Raw genomic sequence first — 11850 nt, 5'->3', positions numbered from 1 at the left:
GAGGAGGAGTGGTTTCCTTGAGTTTGTTGAAAGTCATCAAATGTCTGGTCCTGCTTCTCAGACCATTTTCCTAACAGACTATACTATATTGTCCTGTTAAACCATCACCCTGGACACACACAGACAGAAAGGGAAGAATATATCCTATTTCAGTAGAATGTCCCAACATCATTCTCTCAACAAGGACTTACACCATAGGAGGCACTAAGAATAGAGTAACAAACAGAAGCTTGCGTGATGCCCAAGGCGCAAGCTTAACTCACTATGCACCTCGGCTAGTCGTGTATACAAGCACACAGAGAAAAGTCCTCTGAAGTGATAGAGCATGGTTTCTGTTCAGTAGCAAAACACCCTGAAATTTGGGTTCTGAAGAACCAATAAAAATAGGAGTCACATGAATAAACATGCCATAATGAATTTGAAGCTGAGTGATCTGCAAAGAGTGCTAGGCACATGGTGAGAGATCTGGGGTGGAAGATGAATGGTATTGGGAACAAAAAAGATTGGGATGGAGTCCAGATTATCAGATGAAAAGGGATCACGAAATTACCTTTTATGCTTAATGAAGAAGAGAATCCATCAAGTAACAGTAATGAAAATAAAACTAGTAGAAGATATACAACATACAATCCACACAACCTACATAGTGAATCAGATTAGATACAGTGCGTGTTATTTTATGCCGTTTAGGCACCTCCACCTTTATAGGTGAGGAAACAGACTGAGAGACACAGGAATACTCCAATTATCAAGTGGACAAAGCTCTCCAGGTCTGTCTCATTTGAATAAAAAACTCCTGAAGAGAAATAGCATGATGTTAACTAAAAGTTTATAGGATTGATTGAAGGATGGGAGATGAAGGCCTGGGAAGGAATACAATGGGGGAAACCATCAAAGGACCAGGGTAAAGACCATGAGAATGGAGAATTTGGGTAAAGTAGAGGAGGAAAAGATTCAAATAACAACAATAACAACAATGATAATATAATTAATAATACAATTGCATAAATTGGGTAATGATGGCAAATTAAGATGTGGTACCACTTACCAAATTGGGATGGTTTGGAAGTGAGAACCCCTATGATCTCTACAAGTAAGTGTTTCCAATGAACTTGTTTTCAAGAAAACAGTGGTAGTTTATTGGTCGAACTCCATAGCATTGAAATTTTACACATGGATAGGACCACTCGATTATACTATGATTTTTTTTTTAAAGATCCGTGCTTCATGCTTGTTTGCAGTTAGCTTCCAAAGGCTCACCAGAATTTATCACTAAGCATTCACTGTATTGAACTAATACATGTGTTAAAAAATGCGTACTATACGTCTTACTTTTGACTAATGAGATTTCAAATCCACCGTGATTCACTTCGGTTTACAGAAGGAAATTAAAAAATTGATTGGTTGCTTCCCTCCCCGTATATGGACACCCTGATTGGCCAGCAGCCGGTGGCTAAGCAACCAGGCAGAGACTCGGTGGAGTCAGAGTCAGGCTCCATCTCAGCAGGGGCTGTGCAGCCAGAAGCTCTGGGATCAATTAAAATGCCAGGCTTTTCCAGGCTTGTTTCCAGAGCATCTGGGCATGATTCCACATAAATTTAAGGAATTAGAGATCAGACAAAGGTAAACATTTCTGTGCAGTGCTTAGCTCTGATTTAGAGAGAAGGGATGGAATTCGCCACAGTCATGGAGCCTGGGGAGGGGGGGCAGTCTACACCTTCAGTAGATTTCTTTTCCCGTCTAAATTGCTTTATTATTTTAGGTATGTGGTGTTGGAAGACTTCTTAAATCATCTGTGTTCCTCTGGGAAAGACGAGTGAAAAAGAAACAAAAGAAAAGTCAATCCTGGTTCCGTAGACTAAACAGTAGGGTGTGACTCATTCGTTAATTTTATAGCCACACCTCTGAAAGCAGAATTTATTAAGTCTTCATTTTCCTGCAATTTGGCCTCCTGAGTCTGGTTTAGGCAGAAAGCTCACACGTCAGACAAAGGACAGCTTCCTCCTTGGTATTAATGGGAGTCTGACGTTCCTGGTAGGATCTCGGCCTCCTTGCCTTATTTTATCCATCTCCTGGAATCTCAAGCTCTGCCTGCTTCCTTAGTCTGTATACCTGTACCCTGCCTGTGTGCTGTGGCCTTTCTATCTGGGCAGAGGGAACAGGCTAGCGGCAAATGGCTGGGTCAGCAAGCAACACAACAAAGAAGACTGGTTAGAGGCAGGCAAAGTACTGACAGGCAGTGGCATGGCTGAGAGAAGCCTGGCCCTATGAAGAGCACATAGAATTCTTCTAAAGCTCCATGAAAACAGCAATGTCATGGTAGCACAGACATACCCCATAGCTGTTTTATTTCATAGCAAAGCAAAAAGGCATCAGGTTTGGCTACGTGCGCAGTATGTACTAGGGTCTTCAGTCTACTACATCTATGTGAACTGGACAAACTCAGTATCTTCTGGATTGCTTACATACTGGTAGCATAATTGTTTTCCACCCAGCTTTATAAATTATATAGCCTTACAGTTAATAATTAAGTAAAAAAAGTGAGTGAACATTGGTTGGCCATTTACGGGTGGGTTCCATACTGTGTATCTACTTTGTCTTTCAGTCTCTTGAAACATAAAATAATTGCCTCTGCCCTCAGGTAGAGAACACGATGTTCTGTAACATATCAAAGTCATACACTGAGGAAAGACAAGCCCAAGTACCTTCTGTCCCCAACCCCTCCAAAATCCATCTTCTCACTCCCTAAAAACCTATACCAAAGAGTTTCTCTCTGTAGAGTTTGGCCTAAGGCTAAATAACTCTCACTTGCGCTCTCTCTCTCTCTCTCTCTCTCTCTCTCTCTCTCTCTCTCTCTCTCTCTCTCTCTCTCACACACACACACACACACACACAGTATAATGTGTACACATATGTGTGTGTATAAATGTGTATATAGTTTACACATTTAAAACTATAATGTTCATTTCCTAAACAATAGAAAAAGTTAGAAAATATCAGTTTAATCATTTCTTGCCTTTTCAGCAGCAAAACTGTAAGACAAGTGACAATCTCTAAGCAGAACGGAAGGCATGAATGACAAAGCCTTGCGCTCCAGTCTGGTATTCCAACTCTGGATGCCATCAAAGTCATGGGTCACAGGTCTTCCAAAGGCACAAAAGGTATACAAAGAAGGTAATGAGTGCTGCCTTAAAACTAAGCTACATGTAGAAGGGAACTTTACACACCTATTGCCCGTAAGTGCCTGTCATTACTGTTGCTTGTATGAGGTTGCCATATTTATGATCAAAATTTCCTCTTTACAAATATTCTTCACATGTTTCCTGCCTAATAGCCATATTCAGAGACCTTGGGCTGACTAATCTGCAATTTAGTGGAAGCAGAAAACTTTGTCCACAAAGACATTCAACAGAAACTGTATCTAAAAATGAGCAATTAATTCTGCTGTTGAGTCGGTCTAAATGCAATTTAGAAATGCTTTATTTGTGTAGAAAATTTCAGCTCATTATTTTGTTTGCTATTTTATAAATGGACTTCCTCAGTAATAGAGGGCCAAGTGATAGTCTTATGTTTTCCAGTTTGTTCCAGATTATAAATCTTGGCCTGATCAGAGTCAGACCCCTGAAGTTCCTGGAAGCTCCACTCCCATAGCTCTCATGGATACACTCCGCCATTTTGGAAGCCTGATGTCTCTAAATCCTTAAGGAAACATTCTCTTTCTTTGAAAAACAGAACAAGTGCCATCTTCATTGCATTCCTGGGTTCCAAGCAATTAGCTGCCCTCCCTTCAGTTCCTCTCATTCATTGTCTCCTTTTGATTTCAGATTGTCAGGATCAGAAATGACATCACTACTTCTCTTTACTGCTTTGCTCTCTGGCAGTAGGCCCCTAGTTGGTGGCCACAGTAATTTCTTTACTAAAAGTCCAGGCCAGGCCTGATGCCAAGGTCATCCTCCTTATATTACGTAAGAAAGAGACCAGCCTGAAACACACGAGTCCATCAAAAAGAAAGAACGGTGCAGTCCTCCTGTAGATGTTCCCCCCCCCCCCCCGAATATGGACAAGGCTGAGAATTTTCCAGTACTTTAATTTGATTTCCTTTTAGGATAACAATTCATTTTCAGTCAATTTATCCACATTCTCACTTTATTATGCACAACCAGGAAGAACCAAACTGCCCTTTCAACATTGCTCAAGCATATCTCATCTGAATACCTAATCTCACCACGAATGATATTTCTCTCTGACAGATCAGCAGCACAGGAGAGGCATAACCCAGAAGCTGAGGGCACTGAGCAAAGGCCGGCATTAATAGAGCAATCTTCAGGAAAGCCCACACAGTCTAGGCAAGGCATGGAAGCTCAATTTTGGCTGAGTGGCAAAATTCGCCCCTTAGCGACCCAAATGGGAGCTGCAATACAGGTGTGGAATAAGTTCCTGCTGCCTTCTCCTAAGCTGTGCATTATCTGCCAGAGATTTATAACAAAATGCTTGGCACTGGGAAGCTTAAGCAACAAAAACTTAATTGCTCACAGCTCTGAAACCTAGAAGATCAGGGTTCCAGCTGGCTTGCTTCTGCTGAGGACTTTTCTTCTGACTTGAGGCAAATACTCGAACATTATGTCTTTATGAGACCATCCTTAGTGCCTGGGTGTGGAGAAGGAAAGAGGAAAAGACAAAAGAATGGAGGAAGGAAGAGTGGAGAGAGGAAGAGAAGGAGAGAGGAAGAAAGGAATAGAGAGAGGGAGAGATTAGAGAAGAGGAGAGGCCCTAATGTGTCTCATTTAAGCACAGCAGTCTTATCAGATTAAAGCCTACACCGTGAACTCATTTAGCCTTAATTCTTTTCTTAAAGACTGTTTCTTATTTGGGCCGCTAAAGTAAGTTTCTTTACACTGGGTAATTTGTAAAGAATGGGAATTTATTCATCACAAGTGGAGAGGGCTGGGAAGCTTTAGAACAAGGTGAAGGGGTCTTAGTGCTTAAGGCGAGTCCATTCTGCACTGACGTCATCCTCTAGATGAGTCTTGGAGTGGTGGAGAATCAGCATCTCCTTTCTGACCTCTTCCATGGCACTAATTCATCAATGAGTGTCCCACTTCATTACTTCCCAAAAGGCGCTTATTAATACTAAGGTGCGTTGGGAATGAGACTCCAAAGATAAATTTTGATGATGGCAGATGGGAAGGCTGTACAGGCTCTAAACAGAAACATTTGCTCCTGAATTTCACCATCTGCATTTGCAGAGGAAGACAGAAACAGTCCTAATGAGGCAACTCAAGGAAATTAATTAATATGAATATCTTTTTTTCTGAAGGGAAACGCTTCAACTCTCAGAGTAGGAGGAATATCAACAGTAATATACACTCTAACTGATGCTAAAAATAGGCATATTTAAATTTTTGCAGCACATTCTTAACAAATTTCTAGTTAACTTTCACTTCAGAAAGAAAGGACAAACAACAAGGAGCTCTAAATACAAATAAATCAGTGATGAAAAGTTTACTCACAATGAAGTTACTAGAACAAAGGTAGCCACAGAGGGCAGTGTTAACACACTTTCAACAGCAATTACTTCAAACTAACTACTACAAAGAACAGAAGAGGACAACACATAAATGAAGCCCTGTTTTATCAGACTCTACAATTCAGCACCATGAGACAAAGGCAAATGGACTGCTCTGAGTTCAAGGCCAGCCTGGGCTACAGTGTGGGATTATGTTTCAAAGACACTTAAAGGAATAGTCTTTCATTCTACAAACTTACCCTTTTCTGATAACAACTAAAAAGAAAATAAGTCAATTTTATTTATTAGACCACGTCAAACCCAAACAGGAAGTTCTCACCTATATAGAAAAATGCTTCATCATTGCTCAAACATTTAGCTTTTTTTTTTTTGTCAGCAAAAAGCTGGCTTGTTTTCTGTTTCTTGAAGTGTTGTAGTGACGATTCTTTTTAGTACAGTGAGGAGAAAAATAAAGAAAAACATGGTAATAAAATGAGCAGAAGAAAAGGAAGAAAAATGTGATCGTTCAAAAGTGAGATGATGTTTTTGAGAAAAAAAATAATGACCCATGGGTAGAATTCTGGGAAGAGTTAAAAAAAAATCAAACCACTTGTCCAGTTAGCTAATTAAAATATTTGGGTCCCCATACCCTCAGTAGGGGGCTAAGTAGGGCCTCCTGAGAGATAACTGGCCTTGGTGGCAGGATCTTAAAGAGTTTGCCCTGGTTTGGGAAGTAACTTCATTCTTCTGATAACAGAAAGGCAAAGCTGATTGCTTTTCTGTTCCTCTGCCATGTTGGTCTGCAGCCAAGACATCATCATCACGGACCCATGCGGACCCACAGTCACTGGAATCATGAGGCGTGTTATGTTTCTGTCTTCTTAGGTCCTCAGCCTTGGGTATTTTGTTATAACGAAAGGATGATTCATATACGTGCACACTAAGACCTAAAGTATATATTTGTATTGCTTTTCTCCTCAATAGAATTGAACATCTGACAGAATGAAACTAAGAAAAAGGATTGATTTTTCCACATGGGCTTGGGAGTTAGAGCCTATTACATCAGAGAGGACATGGTAGAAAGCTTGATGCAGTCAGTGCTTGGTGATTAAGCTATTTTATGCATAACTCCTGTTAGGAAGCAGAGGGTGACTGGAAAGGAAGCAGAGAAAAGCTGTAAGACCCACCCCCCAATGACCACAACTGTCAATCAGAAATTACCCGATTGTTATACAATATACAACCTCCACAAAGAGCACCACCACCTTGGGACCATGGGTATAAACACATGAATCTGTGGGAGAACATTCTACATTTTAATCATAAGACTTGATGAAAAAAAAAGAAGTATTTAAAACAAATAAAAAGAAGTCTTATGCTCAAGTATTGCAGTAGTCATTAACAAGAAATAAAGTCTCCTGCTTGATCTATGGGCAATTCCAACCGAAACTGTAGCAGAAAGTGTTTCAGCTGACAAAGAATTTAAAGTATATGTGTGATTATAAATGGCCTTGTCTTAGAAAGTCTTCACTTCTGAAAGATTGTGTTTTTGGTGTAAATTCTTGGATGTTCATTTTTTTTTCTCTTAGGCATATCGAGTGTGTATTATTTTTCAGACTTTACCAGTTAACTCTAGAGTCTGCTAGCAACATCAGTATGTCCACTCTTTTTTTTTCTAGACATCTTTCATGGGATAGCTTCCTTGGTGAGAGATCATCTCCAAGGAGGTGTCTTAGTGTGCTCGTTTGGTAGGCTACTTTGGTTTTATGTTTAGTTAAGGCAGGGAATCCTCCCAATAGTTAAGCCAGCTTAAGTCAGAGACTATGGATTTAGAGAGTATGGAAAGGAGAGCCCAGTTGTAGGAGAAAGTCCACTGCCAGTGTGTAACCATGGGAGCAGGTTGCCTCTGCAGCAGGTATGACCATGGGGCCTTTACAGGGATGAGTCTAGAAGCACACAGGGTTTCGAATACATAAACCATTTAAAAAGAAGAATAAAAGTGTAGAAATTAACCCACCTAAATTCAAAGCTTACTATAAAGCTGTAATAAATAAGACACAGTAGGGTTGGCATAAAAACAGCCACTTGATTGGATGAAACCAAATTTACAGGGAAGCATTCCCTTCCCTCTGTATTTATTGACAGTTGGTGCTCAGTCAGAGAGCCAAGGTGTTTGGGTGGATAAATTCTCCTGAAACAAATTGGATACTGGGGAAAGTAAGCAAACCCTTAGCATCCTACACAGTGCTGAAATGAAGACGGATGCTGTGAGTTCACAGTAGCACAGGATGAAGGCCCTGGACATCCATGAGCAGGACGCTAGCCATCCATGAGCACCTCCTGTCACCACCTTTGATTGGGACCCCAGCTACTAGTGAGCAAGACCCAGCAGGACCACAGCCATCATTCCGTAGGTAACATTTCACTTTGTTTTAAACTTCATGTTGAAAATGACTTTAATTTATTCATTGTTCTTCCAGAGGCTTCCCTGTGGGATGAGGAATAAACAGAAACATACTCTTTTTGTTCTTTGACATTCCTGTGTCGATTAGAATTTTGCAGGCAACCATGGAAATATTAATGCCAAAGTAACTTTCTCAAAACCCCAGAGTCTCCACAGTCCCCTCAGGCCTGACCCCATTTCATGAGCTGAAAATTCGTTTCTGTCTGTTCAAGGCACTATTTTTTTTTTTGTATTCGTATTATGCTATAAATGTTTGACACAATTTGGGTAAAGTTTTGCATGAAGACACAGTTCACAGCTCAGGATAAACCCCGGATTGAGTTAACTTACCACAAATCCCGTCAGCCCATGACTGCATCAAAACAACCCAGCACACAGTTTCTAAAATCACAGTAAGGCAAGCCTCGGAAATGTCTTTCTGTGTCAGCTAATGAGGTGCTATTCTGTAAAGGCAAAATGTCCTAGCAGACAGGCGTTTAATCATTTATAGTCCAGGTTTCAAAGTTCAAATTATAATTGCTGCTGGACCCATGGAAAATGGAGATCTTTTTCTTTTTTTAATTTTTCTGTATTTCAAGTAAAAATATTAAATTCCAAAATGATAGAGGTTTTTTTTAAAACGACAATTAAAACCAGACATAAGGGCAATCCTACCACCCCGAACCGAAACTGGCTTCATATTAATTTGGGTTTGGTTCCACTGCTGCTTTTCTTGACCAGGTAAAACTCAGACACATTCTCTCAAAGTCCTGCTTTTAGGTCTTCACTGGTAGAAGGGCAGGGCACCTGCTTTGGGATTGTCCAGAGTAACCAGGAAGGAGTGGACATTTGTACTGTAGGGTGTTCTTAAGGCGAGGCATCTGAATTGCCCTCGAGTTGGTTGTTCAATCCTCTAAAATGCAAGGGAAATTTCATATATACATGTAGTGACTTTTATCAATCCTCAAATTAGCTTGTATGTTAGGGACCACAAACTAGGTGCACAGGTGCTTGGTAAACAGTAACTTTGAAGAGAATGGCCAAGCAGAAGCTGAGTCTCACAGCCAAACTTTGGGCAGAGGGTAGGGAGTCTTTTTTTTTTATTAAATTATTCATATTACATCTCAATTGTTAGCCCTTCCCTTGTATCCTCCTATTCCTCCCTCCCTCCCACTTCCCCCTTCTCCCCTCCTCTATGTCTGTGACTGAGGGAGATCTCTTCCCCCTATATATGCTCTTAGGGTATCGAGTCTCTTCTTGGTAACTTGCTATCCTTCCTCTGAGGGCCACCAGGCCCCCCAATCCAGGGGACATGGTCAGAAAAGGGGCACCAGAGTTCATGTGAGAGTCAGATCTCACTCTCTACTCAACGGTAGAGAATATCCTATTCATCGGCTAAGTCTAGGTAGGGGTTCAAAGTTTACTGCCTATTTTTCCCTTGGCTGGTGCCGTAGTTTGAGGAGGACCCCAGGACCCAGATCTGCCTGTCATAAAGTTATTCTTGTTGGTTTCCAGGACCCTCTGGATCCTACTATTTCTCCATTCTTCCATGCTACTCTCACTTAAAGTCTCAATAGGATGTCCTCCCTCTGACCCACTTTACAGGTAAGTAAAATTTTTCATGGTTCCTATCCCTTGGACTAGTGTCTCGATATAAGTGAGTATATACCGTTTGTCTCTTTTTGCTTCTGGGTGAACTCACTCGTTATGATAATTTCTAGTTCAATCCATTTGTCCACAAATTTCGGGAATTCCTTGTTTTTAATAGCTGAGTAATATTCCATAGTATAAATATACCACAGTTTCTTAACCCATTCTTCTACTAAGGGACACTTGGCTATTTCCATGTTCTGGCTATTATGAATAAAGCAGCTATGAACATCGTTGAGCAAATGTGAGGGCAGGGAGTCTTAAGGAAGATTGTGGGGATCGAAGGACCCAGTGGGGACAGAAGCTCCACAAGCAGTGGGGCCGGGGCGGGGGGGGGGGGGCGGAGACTGATGCACCAAACAAGCACCATGCATCCTCCCTGCTCAGATGTAGCTGACAGTCAGTCAGTCTCCATAGAAGTCCTTTAGAAGAAGAGAAAGAAGAACATCAGCTGAGGGTGAGGGCAGTGCCTCCTCTGAGGCTGGTCCTATCCCCACACCCAGACCACCCCTGGACTTCAGGAGCAGGCTGAGGAAAACCCCTCAGTCCTCATAGGTTTCGAGTTGTCATTATCCGCCTGGTGATCCTGGATGCCTTCCTGGTGCTTGCTGAGCTCCTTCTGGATTTGTGGATCATCAAGCCAGACGAGAAAGGCCATGCGGAAAATGCATCCCACTCACTACATGAGCTTTATTTCATCATCTTGGTCTTCTTCATGTTGGAGATTTTCTTTAAAAATCTTCATCTCCCCCTTGGAGTTTTTCTGGCAAAAGTTTGAAATCCTGGACGCCATTGTGGTAGCGGTGTCATTCATCCTTGACTTCTTCCTTTTATTTAGGAAGTGCCAGTTTGACGAGCTTGGTCTGCTGATCCTTTTGATGCTGTGAAGGATAGCCCAGATCATCGATGGCATCATCATCATGGTCAAGACATGCTTGGAACAGCAACTCTTATACTTAAAGCAGATAAACATTCAACTGGCCATCATGACCCAGCACCTGGAATTCAGCTGCCCTGAGAAGACACAAGAAACTGAGTGATTCAACAAGCTGTTGAGACCAGATTGATGCTGATGGTAGAGCTGGATGCTGAAGAGGAGAGGCTGGGTACCATGATGACTCTTCTAGGGGATGCAGCACAATGAGCTATGAGCCAGCTTTCCAGAAGCTCCACCCTAGAGAAGCTGGGCTGTGGACAGAAGAGTGTCACATGCAGATCTCTAGCTGTAAGGTAATCTGGAAAGAGAATGTGTTAGTGGTAAAAATCAGAGTCATTCCAGAAGGAAGTTCAGACTGGATAAACATGGGTGGATAACATAATCTGGCATCTGTATATGATAAAGAGAGATGAGAATTGCGTTTCCCATTTTGATACTGCACTGCCTCCATTTATTTGTGCTTTTGTTGTTTTTCATGTAGGTCTCATGTAGCCTGGGATGGCCTCTCAGACTTACTATGAAGCTGGCTATGACCTTGAACTCCTGATTCTCCTGACTTCACCACCCAAGCTGATAGGATTACAGGTGTGCGCCATCACATTCATCTTTATTGTGCGTTTTGAAGGTTTATGTATGTCCATGCTTGTATGGGAATATGTGCATCTGTGGGTGTGGGTGCCCACAGAGTCCAGAAGAGGTGGGTCAGATCCTCTGGGACAGCAATTATAGGCTGCGAACCACTACAGATGGGTGCTGAGAACTGAACTCAGTTATTTGCTATAGTCTGTGTGCATGCAGCCATAACTTTGGACACCCACTGTGCATTTAGAACCACAGTCTCGTCTACCGAGTTTGATGAATGAAATTTAAGTCTCACTCAAATTTAAAGAATCAGATAAAAGTTTCATGTGTTTCCCCCATTGTAACTCATAGTATTTCCCATAAACCACAACTCCTCCTCCATTATCCCCAACCCTCATTCCATCATATCCCAATCCCTGAGGCGCAACCCACTGAACGGTTAAATCCAGAGTTCCTAGAGAATTCAGTTGCAAGTGAAGTCAGATATTTCCCTGCCTGCCCATAAGGCCTCCTGTTTCAGCTCCAGCCCTGTAAAAAAAAATCAAATATCTTCAGTGGAAGCCAACTCATTACCCCCATGAAACTGCTGCAGCACATGTGCTTGCAAATGCAAGTCACATCTTCTCACCTGGGCAGCAGTGTTTTACAAGAAGTGATTTCCTTGTGTTGGTTTTATAGTTATAGGCACATTTGTTGGCTGGTAATCCCAAAGATCAAACTGTGAGAGCAATC

At 41.7% G+C, this 11850-nt stretch overlaps 1 pseudogene across 1 annotated transcript; it reads left to right on the top strand.

The window, feature by feature from the left end:
* Positions 1 to 9823: 9823 nt before the first annotated feature.
* LOC311578164 (voltage-gated hydrogen channel 1-like) lies at positions 9824 to 10666 on the top strand (annotated as a pseudogene). Its single transcript has 2 exons — positions 9824 to 9843; positions 10028 to 10666. The product of its transcript is annotated as a voltage-gated hydrogen channel 1-like (transcript).
* Positions 10667 to 11850: the final 1184 nt, after the last annotated feature.

This window comes from Acomys minous (assembly GCF_964271855.1).
Source record: "Acomys minous genome assembly, chromosome: 2".
Classification (NCBI taxonomy): domain Eukaryota; kingdom Metazoa; phylum Chordata; class Mammalia; order Rodentia; family Muridae; genus Acomys; species Acomys minous.
This window is presented reverse-complemented; position numbering and strand designations above follow the sequence as displayed.